Here is a 20,468-nt window from a genome sequence, read left to right as displayed (position 1 = left end):
GAGATAGATCAAGACGCTTAATTGGACTTTCACAAAGCACATACCTTGATAAGATTTTAAAGAAGTTCAAAATGGAACAGTCAAAGAAAGGGTTCTTGCCTGTGTTACAAGGTGTGAAGTTGAGTGAGACTCAATGCCTGACCACTGCAGAAGATAGAGAGAAAATGAAAGTCATTCCCTATGCTTCAGCCATAGGTTCTATCATGTATGCAATGCTGTGTACTAGACCTGATGTGTGCCTTGCTATAAGTATAGTAGGGAGGTACCAAAGTAATCCAGGAGTGGATCACTGGACAGCGGTCAAGAACATCCTGGAATACCTGAAAAGGACTAAGGATATGTTTCTCGTTTATGGAGGTGACAAAGAGCTCGTCGTAAATGGTTACGTCGATGCAAGTTTTGACACTGATCCGGATGACTCTAAGTCGCAAACCGGATACGTGTTTATATTGTGCGGTGGAGCCGTCAGTTGGTGCAGTTCTAAGCAGAGCATCGTGGCGGGATCTACGCGTGAAGCGGAATACATAGCTGCTTCGGAAGCAGCAAATGAAGGATTCTGGATGAAGGAGTTCATATCCGATCTAGGTGTCATACCTAGTGCATCGGGTCCAATGAAAATCTTTTATGACAATACTGGAGAAATTACCTTGGCGAAGGAATCCAAATTTCACAAGAGAACCAAGCACATCAAGAGACGCTTCAATTCCATCTGTCATCAAGTGTCACAGGGGGACATAGAGATTTGAAATATACATACGGATCTGAATGTTGCATACTGGTTGACTAAGCCTCTCTCACGAGCAAAACATGATCAACACCAAGACTCCATGGGTGTTAGAATCATTACAATGTAATCTAGATTATTGACTCTAGTGCAAGTGGGAGACTGAAGGAAATATGCCCTAGAGGTAATAATAAAGTTGTTATTTATATTTCCTTATATTATGATAAATGTTTATTATTCATGCTTGAATTGTATTAACCGGAAACTTAGTACATATGTGAATGCATAGACAAACAGAATGTCACTACTATGCCTCTACTTGACTAGCTCGTTGATCAAAGATGGTTAAGTTTCCTAGCCATTGACATGAGTTGTTATTTGATTAACGGGATCACATCATTAGACAATGATGTGATTGACTTGACCCATCTGTTAGCTTATCACTATGATCGGTTAGTTTGTTGCTATTGCTTTCTTCATGACTTATACATGTTCCTATGACTATGAGATTATGCAACTCCCGAATACCGGAGGAACACTTAGTGTGCTATCAAACATCACATCTTAACTGGGTGCTTATAAAGATGCTCTACATGTGTCTCTGATGGTATTTGTTGGGTTGGCATAGATCAAGATTAGGATTTCTCACTCCGTGTTTCGGAGAGGTGTCTCTGGGCCCTCTCGGTAATGCACATTACTATAAGCCTTGCAAGCAATGTGACTAATGAGTTAGTTGCGGGATGATGCATTACGGAACGAGTAAAGAGAATTGCCGGTAATGAGATTGAACTAGGTATGGAGATACCGACGATCGAATCTCGGGCAAGTAACATACCGATGACAAAGGGAACAACGTATGTTGTTGTGCGGTTTGACCGATAAAGATCTTTGTAGAATAGGTAGGAGCCAATATGAGCATCAAGGTTCCGCTATTCTTTATTGGCCGGAGAAGTGTCTCGGTCATGTCTACATAGTTCTCGAACCCGTAGGGTCCGCACGCTTAACGTTCGATGACGATCGGTATTATGAGTTTATGTGTCACTACTAGGGAAAAGGCTAGCAGCAGCGCGGGTTTTAGACCTATCAGTAGCGCGGGGTTGTGCGCTACTAATAAGGCGCTACAGCTAACGAATAGCAGTAGCGTGCCTCCACCCACGCTACTGCTAAATCGACTTAGTAGTAGCGAGTTCCAGGAGGAGCGCTGCTGGTAATTAGTAGGAGCGCTTCTCTCTGCCCGCGCTGCTACTATTATTTCGTATTTTATTTCTTTTTATTTCATGTTGTATTCGTACACCTTTACACAAGTTTTCATACAACAGGAATTTAGAAATTGTTTTTACATCATAATGAGTTATTACATCACGGGGTGAAAGAACCGTGTGGACTAGTTTCAAGTGGACGGACATCCACTTGAAACTAATCCGCGGCTCTTTCACCCAATGATATAATAAATATCATCATCATCATATCATTAACAACTTATCATCATCATCATTATATCATTGGTCACTAGTCGTAATCACAAGTACTCCTCACATCTTCAACTCTAACACATTGTATCACATAATAAACATATTGTACCTCATAGGACCTACTACATTCTCTTAGGACCTACTATATTCTCTAAGGTAAAATAGGAAAAAACAAGATAGTCCCTGGCTCTCCATTATGGAGAATGCAGATTATCCTGTCTCCAATTCTTGCCTTTCGCTTAATGTTGCTTCCAAGAACCTCCTTACGAATGTACAAACATTTTTTCCACTCTTTGATTAGCATGTGTTCACCGGTTTCAGAAATTCGATATGCACAGGTGAGATCCGTAGGATGACCTGGCTGTAGGTTCAGAACTTCAAGGCGACCATTGTAATACATCAGATGAGGCACACAATCCATCGGGATTTTCTGTTGAAAAACATAGTAATAACTTCGTAGTTAGCAATGATGTACTAGTTTTAGAAGTATGCAAAAGATGCACGGATGTCGTAATAGTAAAAAATCTTACCAGGGTATCTCCATAGAAGTTATCGTGGTTCAACACATGCACTAGTGGCACGTATTCACCATAATTTGGGGGAGTTCGATAATAGGTATTGTAATTCTCAAAAAAAGTACAATAAGCAATCAGATGATTTTTCTCCTTATAAGTTAATTCAGAGCCATCAGTGTAGTGGGTTTTGTCTACCATCTTCTGCACATTCTTTGAAGATTCAAAATAAGCTATCAATGGAAATAAGCTGTCAACTATTTTGAAATAAACAATATAAATTAGTTAATAACTATGTTTGAGAAACTCACATTGCGGTAGAATCGGAAGCGTATCAACAAGGACCCAAATGTCCATATTGTCTTGCTCGATGTCAGGATCACCAAGATCCATGGTGACAATCATACCCTCATAAAAACCATACATTTTGCAAAGTGCTTCCCAATTTTGGCAACCAAAATGGGTTACGCTCTGAGAATTGTACAGATTTACTTCAAAATCGATATCATGATGGGTCCTTAGGTGTATTTTCTTTGTTTGAAAATTTTCATGGTCTTCAAAACCCATCCTCTCCAAGACATAGCGTCTTGCATGGCATGGGATAAGCTAGTCGAATTGTAAAAGATGAAAATTAGACGTTGAAATAGTTGAAGTCATGCTTAATTACGGAAAAAAACACTTGTCGTTGTTGCGTACCGTTTCAACATCGAAGGTCTCCTCGAGCTTAATGCTGAAGCGCCGATCTTCATCCAGCTCAACGAACCTGTCGCACATACCTCGATCATCGTGGCACCAGCTGCACTCCCCTGGGGGACTGTCGTCGTCCGAGTACGACATTTCCTACGTTCATAATTCAAAGATTAAACTTGTACATATTCTAGCACAAGTCATGCCAGAATTCACGGAAAAATCCGGCATGACCTTTGCTAAAAAAGGACATATCGAGCGCCTGAAATTTGCCGGAACGGAAATTAATCAACACTCCGGCAAAACATAGGCCACTCGGAGGTGTAACCAAAACATGAAATAATTGCTTAAACTAAAAAATAACACCAAATATGGCATGTTCAACTAGTTCTATTAATTCAACTAGTTCTTACTAAATATAAACTTAGTATAAAAAGAAAAAAACTAGTTCTTTCTAAAAATGAAGTAGTTCAACTAGTTATTAATTTACTTACTATACTAGTTCAACTAAAACTTAACTAGTTCAACTAAAACTAAACTAGTTCTATTAATTCAACTAGTTCTTACTAAATATAAACTTAGTATAAAAAGAAAAAAACTAGTTCTTTCTAAAAATGAAGTAGTTCAACTAGTTATTAATTTACTTACTATACTAGTTCAACTAAACTTAACTAGTTCAACTAAAACTAAACTAGTTCTATTAATTCAACTAGTTCTTACTAAATATAAACTTACTATAAATAGAAAGAAACTAGCACATCTACTACTACTAATTAACATCTAACTACTACATCTACTACTAATTAACATGTACTACTGCTAATTATACAACTAGTTTACCATCACTACTAGTAATTAATATCCACTACTTCTAAAAATCATTATCTATGAACCCTAAATTAACATCTACTACTACTAAAATCATCTACTAACTAAGCAAAGAGAGAGGGGGTGGGGGAGGGGTGGGGGCTTACAGAGGGAGAGACGGTGGCGGGGAGGTGCTCGGTGACGGAGGGGCGGCGAGGGCGGGCTCGGGATCGGGAGGGTGGCGGTCCTGGGCGGCGGGCTCGGTCGAGGGCGGTGGCGGTGAGGTCGAGGGCGGCAACAGTGTGGTCGAGAGCGGCGGCGGTGAGGTTGAGGGCGGGTGGGCGGCGGCGGCGGTGAGGGCAGGCGCGCTCGGGCTCGGGCGGCGGCGACAGGGAGTAGGGGAACAGGCCGGTGGGGGGAAAGGAGGACTTAGCGAAATTTTGATGCGGGGGGTGGTTAACTCGAACTAGTAGTAACGCACGTACAGAAAACGCGCTATAGCTAACTTATCTACAGCGCGTTTTAGAGAAAACCGCTACTGCTAATGGAAGCAGTTATTTCTTTTGTTTAATAAAAACATCAAAAATATACATTGGTCATCATTGATCTTTTTGTGTATAATCTAAATAGTCAACATGAATCCTCACTGTACCTGTATAGGTACAGGCGAGGATTCATATTGCAACCACAAATCATACACATATAGTTCATTGAAGACCAAGTGCTCGAGATAGGTTGAGAAGCAACATATTTAAGGTGGTAAACACCTTGTTCGCTTAGCAGTATGGGACTAAACTTAATTAGTTGCGGTCATACTTAGCAGTAGCGAGTTTTGAGCAAAACCACTGCTACTAAGTTCTTTAGTAGTAGCGCGTCCACGGGAAGGGCGCTACTACTATATCTAGCCTGGAGGCAACACCGTGGCAATTATAGTAGTAGCGCTCTTTTCACCGAGAGCGCTACTACTACTCAGTCATTAGCAGCGCTCATTTCTAAAGCTCGTTGCTGCTAATTAGCAGTAGCGCCTGTTTTTAGACCGCGCTGCTGCTAAGATTCTGTGTATAAGGTTTTCCCTAGTAGTGTGTTTTGATGTACCAAAGGTAGTTCGGAGTCCCGGATGTCATCACGGACATGATGAGGAGTCTCGAAATAGTCGAGACATAAAGATTGATATATTGGACGACTATATTCGGACACTGGAAATGTTCCGGAGAAGTTTCGGATAAAACCGGAGTGCCGGAGGGTTACCGGAACCCCCGGGGGAACTAATGGGCCACATGGGCCTTAGTGGAGAGAGAGAGGGGCGGCTAGGGCAGGCCGCGCGCCCCCTCCCCCTTGGGTCCGAATTGGACTAGGGAAGGGGGTGGTGCCCCCCTTTCCTTCTCCCTCTCTCCCTCTCCGTCCTTCCCCCTCTCTTCCCTTGTTGGAAACCTACTAGGAATATGATTCCTAGTAGGAATCCTACTTGGGGCGCACCCTATGAGGGTCGGCCGGCCTCCCCCTTGCTCCTTTATATACGGGGGCAGGGGGGCACACTAGGACACACAAGTTGACAGTTGTCTTAGCTGTGTGCGGTGCCCCCTCCACAGATTTCCACCTCGGTCATATTGTTACAGTGCTTGGGCGAAGCCCTGTGTCGTTAACTTCATCATCACCGTCATCACGCCGTCGTGCTGACGAAACTCTCCCTCGACCTCAGCTGGATCTAGAGTTCGTGGGACATCACCGAGCTGAACGTGTGCAGATCGCGGAGGTGTTGTACCTTCGGTGCTAGGATCGGTCGGATCGTGAAGACGTACGACTACATCAACCGCGTTGTCATAACGCTTGCGCTTTCGGTCTACGAGGGTACGTAGACAACACTCTCCCCTCTCGTTGCTATGCATCACCTAGATAGATCTTGCGTGTTTGTAGGAATTTTTTTGAAATTACTGCGTTCCCCAACAGTGCTACGTCAGCGATTCTCGGGCATGCTCATTCTTCGCTCTTATTTACCGGATTCAAAAACGCTGGATTTTTTAGGCGGTGTTTCTTCTGCGCTGAGGCGAGTGGGCTAGCATGCATGCGCGTCAATGGGCTCCAGTAAAATGAGCCCACTCATTGGAGACTTGGACCGAACGTTGCCACACCTGCCTTTAGCCAGGCCCTGGCCAGCAGGCTACATTGCATGCATGCGCGCAAGCAGCCTACGATGCATGCATGCACGGGTATGCACATGCAGAGACGAATGAGCAGGCGTGACCCCCCGACCAAGGCCACAGATGCATGGAGCGCTAAAACATCGCATTATGGCTATTGATGCAGCCTTCGGTTTCCCATGTGTGTACACACTCCCGATGCCACCCCCTGCCGCCCGACTACCCCTATTATCTCCAAGTCATTACTTCCACATGGTGAAACCAGTGAATCAACACATCGCAGAAGGGCTATTTAAACCACCTAATCAACACGTCGCATAGCGGAACCTGGATGGTCATATTGGCTCCCACATATTCTACGAAGATCTTTATCGGTCAAACAACATACGTTGTTCCCTTTGTCATCGGTATGTTACTTGCCCAAGATTCGATCGTCGGTATCTCAATACCTAGTTCAATCTCGTTACCGGCAAGTCTCTTTACTCGTTCCGTAATACATCCTCCCACAACTAACTCATTAGTTACAATGCTTGCAAGGCTTATAGTGATGTGCATTACTGAGTGGGCCCAGAGATACCTCTCCGACAATCGGATTGACAAATCCTAATCTCGAAATACGCCAACGCAACAAGTACCTTCGGAGACACCTATAGAGCACCTTTATAATCACCCAGTTACGTTGTGATGTTTGGTAGCACAAAAAGTGTTCCTCCGGTAAACGGGAGTTGCATAATCTCATAGTCATAGGAACATGTATAAGTCATGAAGAAAGCAATAGCAACATACTAAACGATCAAGTGCTAAGCTAACGGAATGGGTCAAGTCAATCACATCATTCTCCTAATGATGTGATCCCGTTAATCAAATGACAACTCATGTCTATGGCTAGGAAACATAACCATCTTTGATCAACGAGCTAGTCAAGTAGAGGTATACTAGTGACACTCTGTTTGTCTATGTATTCACACAAGTATTATGTTTCCGGTTGATACAATTCTAGCATGAATAATAATCAATTATCATGAAATAAGGAAATAAATAATAACTTTATTATTGCCTCTAGGGCATATTTCCTTCATTATTTCCAATAAGTCTGTTGCTCGCTCCATTGTTCCAGAGAACGGAGTTTTAGTCATCTTGCCCATGAAGCATGGTTCGCAAGCATCAAGCGATTCATAATCAAGTGATTCCAAAAGCCCATCATCATGGAGTTTCTTCATGCGCTTTACACCAATATGACCCAAACGGCAGTGCCACAAATAAGTTGCACTATTATTATTAAACTTATATCTTTTGGCTTCAATACTATGAATATGTGTATCACTACTATCGAGATTCGGCAAAAATAGACCACTCATCAAGGGTGCATGACCATAAAAGATATTACTCATATAAATAGAAAAACCATTACTCTCTGATTTAATTGAATAAATGTCTCGCATCAAACAAGATCCAGATATAATGTTCATGCTTAACGCTGGCACGAAATAACAATTATTCATGTCTACAACTAATCCCGAAGGTAGATGTAGAGGTAGCGTGCCGACGGCGATCACATCGACTTTAGAACCATTTCCCACATGCATCGTCACCTCGTCTTTAGCCAATCTTCGCTTAATCCATAGTCCCTGTTTCGAGTTGCAAATGTGAGCAACAGAACCAGTATCAAATACCCAGGCACTACTGCGAGCATTAGTAAGGTACACGTCAATAACATGTATATCAAATATACCTTACACTTTGCCATCCTTCTTATCCGCCAATTACTTGGGGCAGTTCCACTTCCAGTGACCAGTCCCTTTGCAGTAGAAGCACTCAGTCTTAGGCTTAGGTCCAGACTTGGGTTTCTTCACTTGAGCAGCAACTTCCTTGCCGTTCTTCTTGAAGTTCCCCTTCTTCCCTTTGCCGTTTTTCTTGAAACTTGTGGTTTTGTTAACCCTCAACACTTGATGCTCCTTCTTGATTTCTATCTCTGTAGCCTTTAGCATTGCGAAGAGCTCGGGAATTGTCTTCTTCATCTCTTGCATATTATAGTTCATCACGAAGCTTTTGTAGCTTGGTGGCAGTGATTGAAGAACTCTGTCAATGACACCATCATCAGGAAGATTAACTCCCAGTTGAGTCAAGTGGTTGTGGTACCCAGACATTCTGAGTATATGTTCACTGACAGAACTATTCTCCTCCATTTTACAGCTGTAGAACTTATTGGAGACTTCATATCTCTCAATTCGGGCATTTGCTTGAAATATTAACTTCAACTCCTGGAACATCTCATATGCTCCATGACGTTCAAAACGTCGTTGAAGTGCTGGTTCTAAGCCGTAAATCATGGCACACTGAACTATCGAGTAGTCATCAGCTTTGCTCTGCCAGACGTTCACAACGTATGGTGTTGCTCCTGCGACGGGTCTTGCACCTAGGGGTGCTTCCGGGACGTAATTCTTCTGTGCAGCAATGAGGATAATCCTCAAGTTACGGACCCAGTCCGTGTAGTTGCTACCATCATCTTTCAACTTAGCTTTCTCTAGGAACTCATTAAAATTCAAAGGAATAGTAGCACGGGCCATTGATCTACAACAACATAGACATGCAAAATACTACCAGGTACTAAGTTCATGATAAATTAAAGTTCAATTAATCATATTACTTAAGAACTCCCACTTAGATAGACATCCCTCTAATCATCTAAGTGATCACGTGATCCAAATCAAATAAACCATGTTCGATCATCACGTGAGATGGAGTAGTTTTCAATGGTGAACATCACTATGTTGATCATATCTACTATATGATTCACGCTCGACCTTTCGGTCTCAGTGTTCTGAGGCCATATGTGCATGTGCTAGGCTCGTCAAGTTTAACCCGAGTATTCTGCGTGTGCAAAACTGGCTTGCACCCGTTGTATGTGAACGTAGAGCTTATCACACCCAATCATCACGTGGTGTCTCGGCACGATGAACTGTAGCAACGGTGCATACTCAGGGAGAACACTTGTACCTTGAAATTTAGTGAGAGATCATTTTATAATGCTACCGCCATACTAAGCAAAATAAGATGCATAAAGGATAAACATCACATGCAATCAAAATATGTGACATGATATGGCCATCATAATCTTGTGCTCATGATCTCCATCACCGAAGCATCGTCATGATCTCCATTGTCACCAGCGCGACACCTTGATCTCCATCGTAGCATCATTGTCGTCTCGCCAACTATTGTTTCTATGACTATCGCTACCGCTTAGTGATAAAGTAAAAACAATTACATGGCAATTGCACTGCATACAATAAAGCGACAACCATATGGCTCATGCCAGTTGCTGATAACTCAGTTACAAAACATGATCATCTCATACAACAATTTATATCATCATGTCTTGACCATATCACATCACAACATGCCCTGCAAAAACAAGTTAGACGTTCTCTACTTTGTTGTTGCAAGTTTTACGTGGCTGCTATGGGCTTAGCAAGAACCGTTCTTACCTACGCACCAAAACCACAACAATGTTTCGTCAAGTGTGTTGTTTTAACCTACAACAAGAACCAGGTGTAGTCACACTCGATTCAACTAAAGTTGGAGAAACATACACCTACTAGCCACCTGTGTGCGAAGCACGTCGGTAGAACCAGTCTCATGAACACGGTCATGTAATGTCGGTCTGGGCCACTTCATCCAACAATACCGCCGAATCAAAGTATGACATGCTAGTAAGAAGTATGACTATTATCGCCCACAACTCTTTGTGTTCTACTCATGCATATAACATCTACGCATAGACCTGGCTCTGATACCACTGTAGGGGAACGCAGTAATTTCAAAAAAATTCCTACGATCACGCAAGATCTATCTAGGAGAAGCATAGCAATGAGCGGGGAGAGTGTGTCCACGTACCCTCGTAAACCGAAAGAGGAAGCGTTAAGTAACACGATTGATGTAGTCGAACGTCTTCGCGATCGAACCGATCAAGTACCGAACGCACGGTACCTCCGCGATCTGCACACATTCAGCTCGGTGACGTCCCTCGAACTCTAGATCCAGCTGAGGCCGAGGGAGAGTTCCATCAGGACGGCGGCGTGGGGACGGTGATGATGAAGTTGCCAGCGCAGGGCTTCATCTAAGCACTACGACGATATGACCGAGGTGGAAAACTGTGGAGGGGGGCACCGCACATTGCTAAAGATCAACTTAGGTGTCTATGGGGTGCCCCCTCCCCCGTATATAAAGGAGGGGGGAGGGGGTCGGCCGGCCACAAGGGGCGCTCCCAAGGGGGGGATCCTACTCCAAGTAGGAGTAGGTTCCCCCTTTCCCAGTCCAACTAGGAGAAGAAGGAAGGAGAGGGAGAGGGATAGGGAAAGAGGGGCTGTGCCCCTCCCCTTGTCCTATTCGGACTCCCCTTGGGGGGGTGCGGCATTCTCTCTCCCCTAAAGGCCCACTAAGGCCCATTACTTCTCGGGGGTTCCGGTAACCCTCCGGCACTCCGGTTTTATCCGAAACTATCCGGAACTCTTCTGGTGTCCGAACAACATGGTCCATTATATCAATCTTTATGTCTCGACCATTTCGAGACTCCTAGTCATGTCCGTGATCTCATCCGGGACTCTGAACATCCTTCGGTACATCAAATCACATAAACTCATAATACCAATCGTCATCGAACGTTAAGCGTGTGGACCCTACGGGTTCGAGAACTATGTAGACATGACCGAGACACATCTCCGGTCAATAACCAATAGAGGAACCTGGATGCTCATATTGGTTCCTACATATTCTTCAAAGATCTTTATCGGTCAAACTGCAAAACAACATGTATTGTTCCCTTTGTCGTCGGTATGTTACTTGCCCAAGATTCGATCGTCGGTATCTTCATACCTAGTTCAATATTGTTACCGGCAAGTCTCTTTACTCGTTCCGTAGTGCATCATCCCGCAACTAACTCATTAGTCACATTGCTTGCAAGGCTTATAGTGATGTGCATTACCGAGAGGGCCCAGAGATACCTCTTCGACAATCAGAGTGACAAATCCTAATCTCAATCTATGCCAACTCAACAAACACCATCGGAGACACCTGTATAGCATCTTTATAATCACCCAGTTATGTTGTGACGTTTCATAGCACACTAAGTGTTCCTCTGGTCTCCGGGAGTTGCATAATCTCATAGTCATAGGAACATGTATAAGTCATGAAGAAAGCAATAGCAATAAACTAAACGATCATAGTGCTAAGCTAACGGATGGGTCTTGTCCATCACATCATTCTCTAATGATGTGATCTCGTTCATCAAATGACAACTCATGTCTATGGCTAGGAAACTTAACCATCTTTGATTAACGAGCTAGTCAAGTAGAGGCACACTAGGGACACTCTGTTTGTCTATGTATTCACACATGTACTAAGTTTCCGGTTATATAATTCTAGCATGAATAATAAACATTTATCATGATATAAGGAAATAGAAAGAACAACTTTATTATAGCCTCTAGGGCGTATTTCCTTCATGGACAACCAACAAATATGTAAAGCAAAGAAAAACAAGTTACAATACATACATGTGTTCATGCAGCCATGCATGAATGGATCTGTTGATGTCTAGTACACAACCTTCTTCTTGTAGACGTTATTGGGCCTCCAAGTGCAGAGGTTTGTAGGACAGTAGCAAATTTCCCTCAAGTGGATGACCTAAGGTTTATCAATCCGTGGGAGGCGTAGGATGAAGATGGTCCCTCTCAAGCAACCCTGCATCCAAATAACAAAGAGTCTCTTGTGTCCCCAACACACCCAATACAATGGTAAATTGTATAGGTGCACTAGTTCGGTGAAGAGATAGTGATACAAGTGCAATATGGATGGTAGATATAGATTTTTGTAATCTGAAAATATAAAAACAGCAAGGAATGGTAAAAGTGAGCGTAAAAGGTATTGCAATGATAGGAAACAAGGCCTGGGGTTCATACTTTCACTAGTGCAAGTTCTCTCAACAATAATAACATAATTGGATCATATAACTATCCCTCAACATGCAACAAAGAGTCACTCCAAAGTCACTAATAGCGGAGAACAAACGAAGAGATTATGGTAGGGTACGAAACCACCTCAAAGTTATTCTTTCCAATCAATCCGTTGGGCTATTCCTATAAGTGTCACAAACAGCCCTAGAGTTCGTACTAGAATAACACCTTAAGACACAAATCAACCAAAACCCTAATGTCACCTAGATACTCCAATGTCACCTCAAGTATCCGTGGGTATGATTATACGATATGCATCACACAATCTCAGATTTATCTATTCAACAAACACATAGAACTTCAAAGATTGCCCCAAAGTTTCTACCGGAGAATCACGACGAAAACGTGTGCCAACCCCTATGCATAGGTTCATGGGCGGAACCCGCAAGTTGATCACCAAAACATACATCAAGTGAATCACGTGATATCCCATTGTCACCATAGATACGCACGGCAAGACATACATCAAGTGTTCTCAAATCTTTGAAGACTCAATCCGATAAGATAACTTCAAAGGGAAAACTCAATCCATTACAAGAGAGTAGAGGGGGAGGAGCATCATAAGATCCAACTAAAATAGCAAAGCTCGCGATACATCAAGATCGTGCCAAATCAAGAACACGAGAGAGAGAGAGAGATCAAACACATAGCTACTGGTACATACCCTCAGCCCCGAGGGTGAACTACTTCCTCCTCGTCATGGAGAGCGCCGGGATGATGAAGATGGCCACCTATGAGGGTTCCCCCTTCCGGCAGGGCGCCGAAACAGGGTCCCGACTGGTTTTTGGTGACTACAAAGGCTTGCGGCGGCGGAACTCCCGATCTCTTCTGTTCTTCGGAAGTTTTAGGGTACGTGGGTATATATGGGTGAAAGAAGTACGTCGGTGGACCTCCGGGCTATCCACGAGGCAGGGGGCACGCCCTAGGGGGGGTGGGCACGCCCCCCACACTCGTGGGCAGCCCGGGACTCCCCTGGTGAGCTTCCGGTACTCCGTGAGCTTCTTTTGGTCCAAAAATAGGTTCTGTGGAGTTTCAGGTCAATTGGACTCCGTTTGATATTCCTTTTCTTCGAAACACTGAAATAGGCAAAAAAAACAGTAATTCTGAGCTGGGCCTCCGGTTAATAGGTTAGTCCCAAAAATAATATAAAAGTGGATAATAAAGCCCAATATTGTCCAAAACTGTAGATAATATAACAGGGAGCAATCAAAAATTATAGATACGTTGGAGACGTATCATCTATCTATCCTCCTTAAAATATGATTCAATTAATTTAATGTATCAAAAAATGTTTTATCGATTACATTGTGTATCAAAAAATAATCCATCACAAAATTTAGTGCACAACCTTGTTTTGTCGAAGCAACATGGGTGCACCAAGCGGGTGGGCTTGTTTTCAATTTGGGCCTGCTTTTTCTCACAGTTCTCCATGAACAAAAATTTGGCCAAAGTAAAAACAAGTAAAGAAGTATATGTTTGTTAGAGGTTTATTCGCCGAAGCAACATTTCATTTAGAGGTTTTAGCCGAAGCATTTTTCGCTAAACATGGGTGACTCTATGCTATAAAAAGGGTTGGTGCCCCTAAGCGGGTGGGCTTGTTTCTCTTTGGGCCTAGTTATTTTCTCACGGTCTAACATCTATTCGGTAGCCCAGATTTTTTTACTAGAAACTGAATTTGGGTGTGCACTCTGTTAACTGAAGAACAAAAACAGGGGCATGAACACTGAATAATTTTTCAAATTGCTGCTTCGATTCAGTTACATGAACTTGGCATGGCACACATTGCGTCCTCTGCCCTGACAAGCATAAATGCCCATTCTAATGACGGATGAACAACAAGTAAAAGAAAAACAGAGCAATGATACAACAATAGAACCCCCTGCCATGATATTTGCTTGCTTCTGCAAATCGATCATCTGCATTAGATGCTTGTTGATCTTCCTCAGTTCCTCGTTCAATTCGGACTCCGTGTGCAATTCAGCGTTGCGTGCATACCTCGCCATCGGCAGGACTCTGCCCACCCCTCGCCCGTCCGAGCTCCCCAAATTCTCCACAGCAATCGGCGGCACCCCACCCAAATTGATCTCCCAGGTTGCAGCCCTGCTCAAATCAATGTAGCCCTCAAACTGAATCTCTCTCAATATAATCATCCATCCACTCAAAATGGGTACAAATCTTCAGGATCTGAAAACAACAACGTGAGCCCTAAATTCCAAATTCGACGAGAAAAATTAAATATGGAGAAATCAGAGAAAACAACAGTGAAAAGAACGGGCTAAGAACTGAGATCTAACCTTGCCATCCCTTCCCGCCATTGTTTTGCTTAAGCATTTCACAAATTCGCGCCCAAGATTGTCATTCTCATCAGTCTTACTGACCCACCGTTTAAGAGGCTCTGGGCATGGGCAATCAGGGCACCTTGTGAGCGACACTGGACCATACTGTCGCCATTTTGAGTGCGTGGTATAGAAGGTAGACATCTGCGCTAGGTCGCGGGAGAAGAGAAAGATTGGGGAAAGGGGAAGCAATGGGCAGCGGCGGGCGGACGGGCACGGGCGCTCGTCTCTTCTAGCTGCGAGAGGTGGGTCCCGTGCTTACATGGACAAGTGGCGGGTCCCACGCTTATGTGGATAAGTGGTGGGTCCAACCCCTAACAGCTAACGAGGGTATCCGTTGAGTTTAAGGGCCATGTTGTGCCTGGGGTATTTACGCGCTCAAATGTGTCGCACCACAGCCATTCGATCGAACAACGCCGCACTCCTTCCAATTCCCATGAAATATGTCGCATAGGAGCTATAAGCCCCTTGTCGATGGTGGAAGCCTTCCTCCTCCATCCCAATGCCACGACACGCCCCCCATCCATCGTCGACCAGAAACCACCCACCATCGCCCCTCCACCAAACATCACCCACCACCTCCTCCTCCTCATGGACGGAGTAAGTTGGCGAGGAGCCACCACCACGGGTGCGGGTGCGGCTGCCATGCCCTCCACTATCGCGAGCGGGGGATTCCTGGCTCAAGTTCTACCGTGCAGTAGCCACGTCCATGGGTATGTCCCTCCAGTCTTTCTGATGCGACTGTGGCGAGCTTGCGGTGTGGCGAGCGGCGAAGACCATGAGGAGCTCACCAAGAAGAAGAATGGCAGGATGGCGGGCACCAAGAAAAGGGCAGGGAAGAAGAACAAGAAAGGGAGGGAGAAGAAGAATTGGGAGGAGGAGGAGAAAGACAAGAACAAGGAAGAGGAGGAGGAGGCGCTCGAGAACAGCGACCAAGATGCCCAAGAGGATGAGGTTGAGATCAAGAAAAAGAACAAGGCGGCCAAGAACAAAATGTGCCGAGCCAAGAAGGCCAACAAGGCTAAGCGCAGAAAGCAGGAGAAGGCCAAGAAAAGGTCCAGGGAGAAGAAGCATGAAGACAAGGAGAAGGAGAAGGAGGAGGAGGATGAGGAGATTAAGGAAGAAGAGGAGAAACATGCCAAGAAGGAGGCGCTCCAGGCCAGGAAGAAGAAAGAGAAAGCCATGGAGAAGAAGGCGCTTGCGGCCAAGGAGGAGGAGGACAAGAAGCACGCTAGGAGAAGGATGGAGGAGGCCATCAAGATGAGGGAGGAGGCCAAGGAGAGGAAGGGAGGACAAGGGCACAAGGCCGAGGCTTCCGCAGGCATGGACGGAGCTAGAGAGGACATGGGTCTACATGTATACACCCATTATTTCTTTTCAATAAAGAGTATATAGGTACATCGTTAAACCATATGGTTTAAAAAATATTTGTTAAATTTGTACATTGTGTATCCCACACATATGGTTTATGAAAAATATTGTCAAATTTGTACAAGGGTGCTCCAAAAACAAATATATTGTACTCTAGAATTTTCTAAAGATATATTATTCATAATTATATAATACAACCACTATTACACTATTTGTGAAACTATATATTTTAGAGATATGTAACATATCTATGCATAAACTACATAAATTACACAAGTATCAATTTTTTTTAAAAAAAGTTACAAAGCATAAATTATATTCAATGCAACACTTAAGTATTTTTTTCAATGATATACATTACAATTATACAATAAACAATTAAATAATATTGTTACGTATGCCAAATAAGCAATGTAAAAATATACTTCTTACTATAAAAATATATATACTCCTTAAGACAGTAGTATAGTAAGTATAAAATTTTAATATAAAATATGTAACACTAGAATTTTCTAAAGATATATTTTTCATAATCATATAATACAACCACTATTACACTATTTGTGAAACTATATATTTTAGAGATATCTAACATACATATGCATAAACTACATAAATTACACAAGTATCAAAAAAATTAAAAATCGTTACAAAGCAGAAATTATATTCAACGCAACACTTAAGTATTTTTCAATGATATGCATTACAATTATATAATAAATAATTAAATAATATTGTTAAGTATGCCAAATAAGCAATGTAAAAATATACTTCTTCTTATAAAAAATTATATATAGTCCTTAACACAGCGACGCGGATTTTTGGGACATGGTGCCACGCGAGGATGTAATCCGGGCAGTCGATGCATGCTATGTGATTAGCACTTTATATAGTAATTAAATGAATACGCCAACGCTATGCTAGGTTAATTCAGGAAATAAATTTATATGGGCTGGTGGTTGGGCATCTTAAATGAAGCTCATATGTAATTCAGAAATCAATGTGAGGTGTTGCGCATTTTTAATGGCCCAGTGGTTTGCATGCACACATTGAATGTTTGTAATTAAACCGCGTGGGGTTAACGACTCATTTTTTCTTCTTTGGTCAATTGTTGTTCATAGTACGTGTTTTTAGAGTGAATTCCAGTTTTTACCCCTTACTTCCATATTTTTGACACTAATTACCCCATTTAACATTTTTTCATCCCAATTACCCCATCTAGGAAAAGTCTTGCCAGTTTTTATCACAGTAAGATTTTTGAGAGTCATCTGCTTGCTAACTCCCTGCCATCAGATTTCTTGGCATTTTTTCCAATGCCCGACTAGGTCACTTGGTTTAGCTGCACCCAGTTTTTTTCTCATGGCTGTCAGGTACATGCGCACCACATCGAGGGAAAGAGGAATAGTTATCTTTGGCGGTCAAGTACGTTCAATTTTGCATTGTGGGTTGTGGTTGTAGGTTACCGAAAAAGGCTTTCGTCCCACTTTATATATAAAGCAACGATCATCCACAACCAGTACAAACACACGCCACGGCAACACACGCACACACTAAGGCATGATACATAGGCGTTGAGCACAACAACACCACCCCTAGCACTACAAGAGCAACCGGGGTCCTCAACCATGAACACGCCATCGCGAAGAGATGAAGCCGCATACGGCAAACCGTGGGCTCCAAGATGGCACCTTCAGGAAGGTTACCATACCAGAGGGCCACCACCAGCCGACCTGAGGATCAGAGTTTCCCCTGGAGCAACACGATGGGCAATGAGAGTCGCGACGATGCCTTCAGGAAGGGAACGAGCTTCGCCGCCGCCGGTCCGTCTGAAGATCGAACAGGTTTTCACCCTGGTCAACACTCACCGCCACCGTATGCCACACCCCTGCGACCACGCCGCCCACCCGGCCATGGCCACCGGGCAACACCGAGCCACGGGCTCTACCCATGTGCACCGTGCTACCACCACCAGGGCCACCGCCCTGGCATCCAAGACCTTGACACCACCTCACCCAAGACCCGCTGGTACCCCAACAAAAGAGACGAGTGGAAAGGCCCCGCCTTTCACACCCCTGGGTAGCCCCCAGCGCCGAGACCCAATAGGCCAGCCAAAATTGGCCTCCATCGACCCGTCTTGCTGCACCGGGTGCGAGACGAGCTCGGTCGTGCTGTAGGGCATGAGACGAGATCGGTCATGCTGCCGGGCGCGAGACGAGGTCAGTCCTGCTATCGGGCGCGAGACGAGCGATGGACCGCAGCTTGGAGAGGTCCAATCCTTCGACCAAAGTAGTGCCCGGACGACAAGGAGAGGAATCGAAGGCCGACACAAGCCGCCTACGCGCCAGCCGACACCAGAACATGCCAGCCACCGCCAGCGCCGGTGAGGCGTTGCTCGGCCGAGGACTCTGGCGGCAGCGAGGGAGGGAGGAGGGGGCCTGGCGGCGGCGGTAGGGTTTGCCTCCCCTGCCGCTCGCGGGAGCGCCAGATGAGGTCGTGCCCGGCGCATAACACTTTCGTACTTGGTTTCTAGGTTTAATGTGATGATATTTTAGTTTTCTTCTTTGATGCAAAACATCATAGGAACCCCTTATTTTAAGCTTTGGGAGATTATCAAACAAAAACACCACAGTCTATTTTACATGTCTGCAGTGCTATCGCCGTACATGTGTTTTTTAGTGGGCTCCAATGATGTGTGTCCATTGAAAATTAGTACTACCAGTTATTGACATGATTCTTGCAAAAAAAAAGTTATTGGCATCATAGGGGCGGATGTTTTTGTTTTTATAAAAATGTACATTTGGGCACATAGTCTCAAGTAAAATTAACATGATCTTTGCAAGAAGGCTCTTAAAATTTAAAAGGGGTAAGAACAGACAAGATTGTCACTAAATGGGGTAATCTGGATGAAAATTTATTAAATGGGGTAAATAGTGTCAAAAATGGTTAATTAGGGGGTAAAAGCCGGAATTTACTCTTTTTTTAAGTTCTTCATAGTACTTGTTGGGATTGTAATAGTGCTTCCCCTAGTGGAGACGACAGGGTTCGGCATATATATGATGTGTTCATTTTTCAAATGTCATACACATGATGTTAGGGACCTAAGACAATTTAGTTACTAGTCTTATTGAGGAGATATAACAATACTTGAAATAAAAAATGTTAACACAAATATCTATATATGCCGAGCTTTAAAAACTGGATTGCAAGAAATTAGTATTACATTTAGGAGCAGCTGGGTTGTGGTATTCATCACTACTAAAGGTACTTGATAAGGATGCAAATAATACTAGCAAATTAACATGAACGTCAGTACATCTGCTAGGGTGGGTGCTAGGGTGGGTTGTGATAATGAGCCATTATCAACATCATTATGGTGGGATCAATGGCAAATGGGATGTGGGCCAGATATCATCATTGCTGCCGAAAGGCCAACATATGTCTAGTCACTGACATAGTAATTTGGATTATTTTCACAACTGCCACTCCTGCCCATCTCCTCCTCTCGTCCGGGAGGATATCCATTGCTCCCACACATTAGGTGCTCCCATGATGCATTTTTTCAAAAAAACATATTTAGCTGTTTCAAAAAATTCTAGAAATAATAATGAGTGTTCATAAGACATATATGTTGACAACCTGTAAAAAGTTCAACTCAAAATTTCAAAATACACATGGGGGAAACAAAAAGGACAAATCTGAACGTAAATAGTACCATTTTGGCTTTTGTCTTTTTATGGCACTATTCATACTAAATTTTTCTTTTTTTGTTTCTCGATGTGTGTTTCGAATTTTGATTTGAACTTTTTACAGATTGTAGACACGTGCCTTTTGAACACTCACAAATTTTGTCAGAATATTATGGAACATTTAAATATGATTTTTTGAAAAATGGTAGCATGGTAGCATGTAATGTGTGGTAGCATCTAATATTTTTCCCTCTCGCCTGAAGTTGGTAGCACATAAATGGACAATAACTCAATGTGTTTTGATCCGCACAAAGCTGCAGGGAGCGTGTTGCAGTTACCCATTCAACCTGACAAAAACTCAATGCACTCAGAGTGAATAGGGAAACTATACTACCTGGATACGGTGAAGAGATATTAGTATACGCGCTTTGTGTATTGAAACTGCACGAATCACGTGGGAGCTAACCGGCAGGATTACATCCTCGCGTGCCACTATGTTCACTCGTGATTTATCGTTAACACAGTAGCATAGTAAGTATAAAATTTTAATATAAAATATGTATATATCAAAAGGAGCAGGGCAATAGGAACTAAAAGTGATGAATCAAACAAAAAAATTGCAGATCTATACACCCAAATTTGAAATGCTGGCTTCGCCACTATCCGCTGGTGCTCTGTCTACATAGTGCTCTGCTGCTACCGATGAGTATGAGATACGCAC

The sequence above is a fragment of the Triticum urartu genome, chromosome 7A (assembly GCF_056163025.1).
Source record: "Triticum urartu cultivar PI428250 chromosome 7A, HENAU_Tu73, whole genome shotgun sequence".
Classification (NCBI taxonomy): domain Eukaryota; kingdom Viridiplantae; phylum Streptophyta; class Magnoliopsida; order Poales; family Poaceae; genus Triticum; species Triticum urartu.
Note: the sequence above shows the minus strand (reverse complement) of the source record.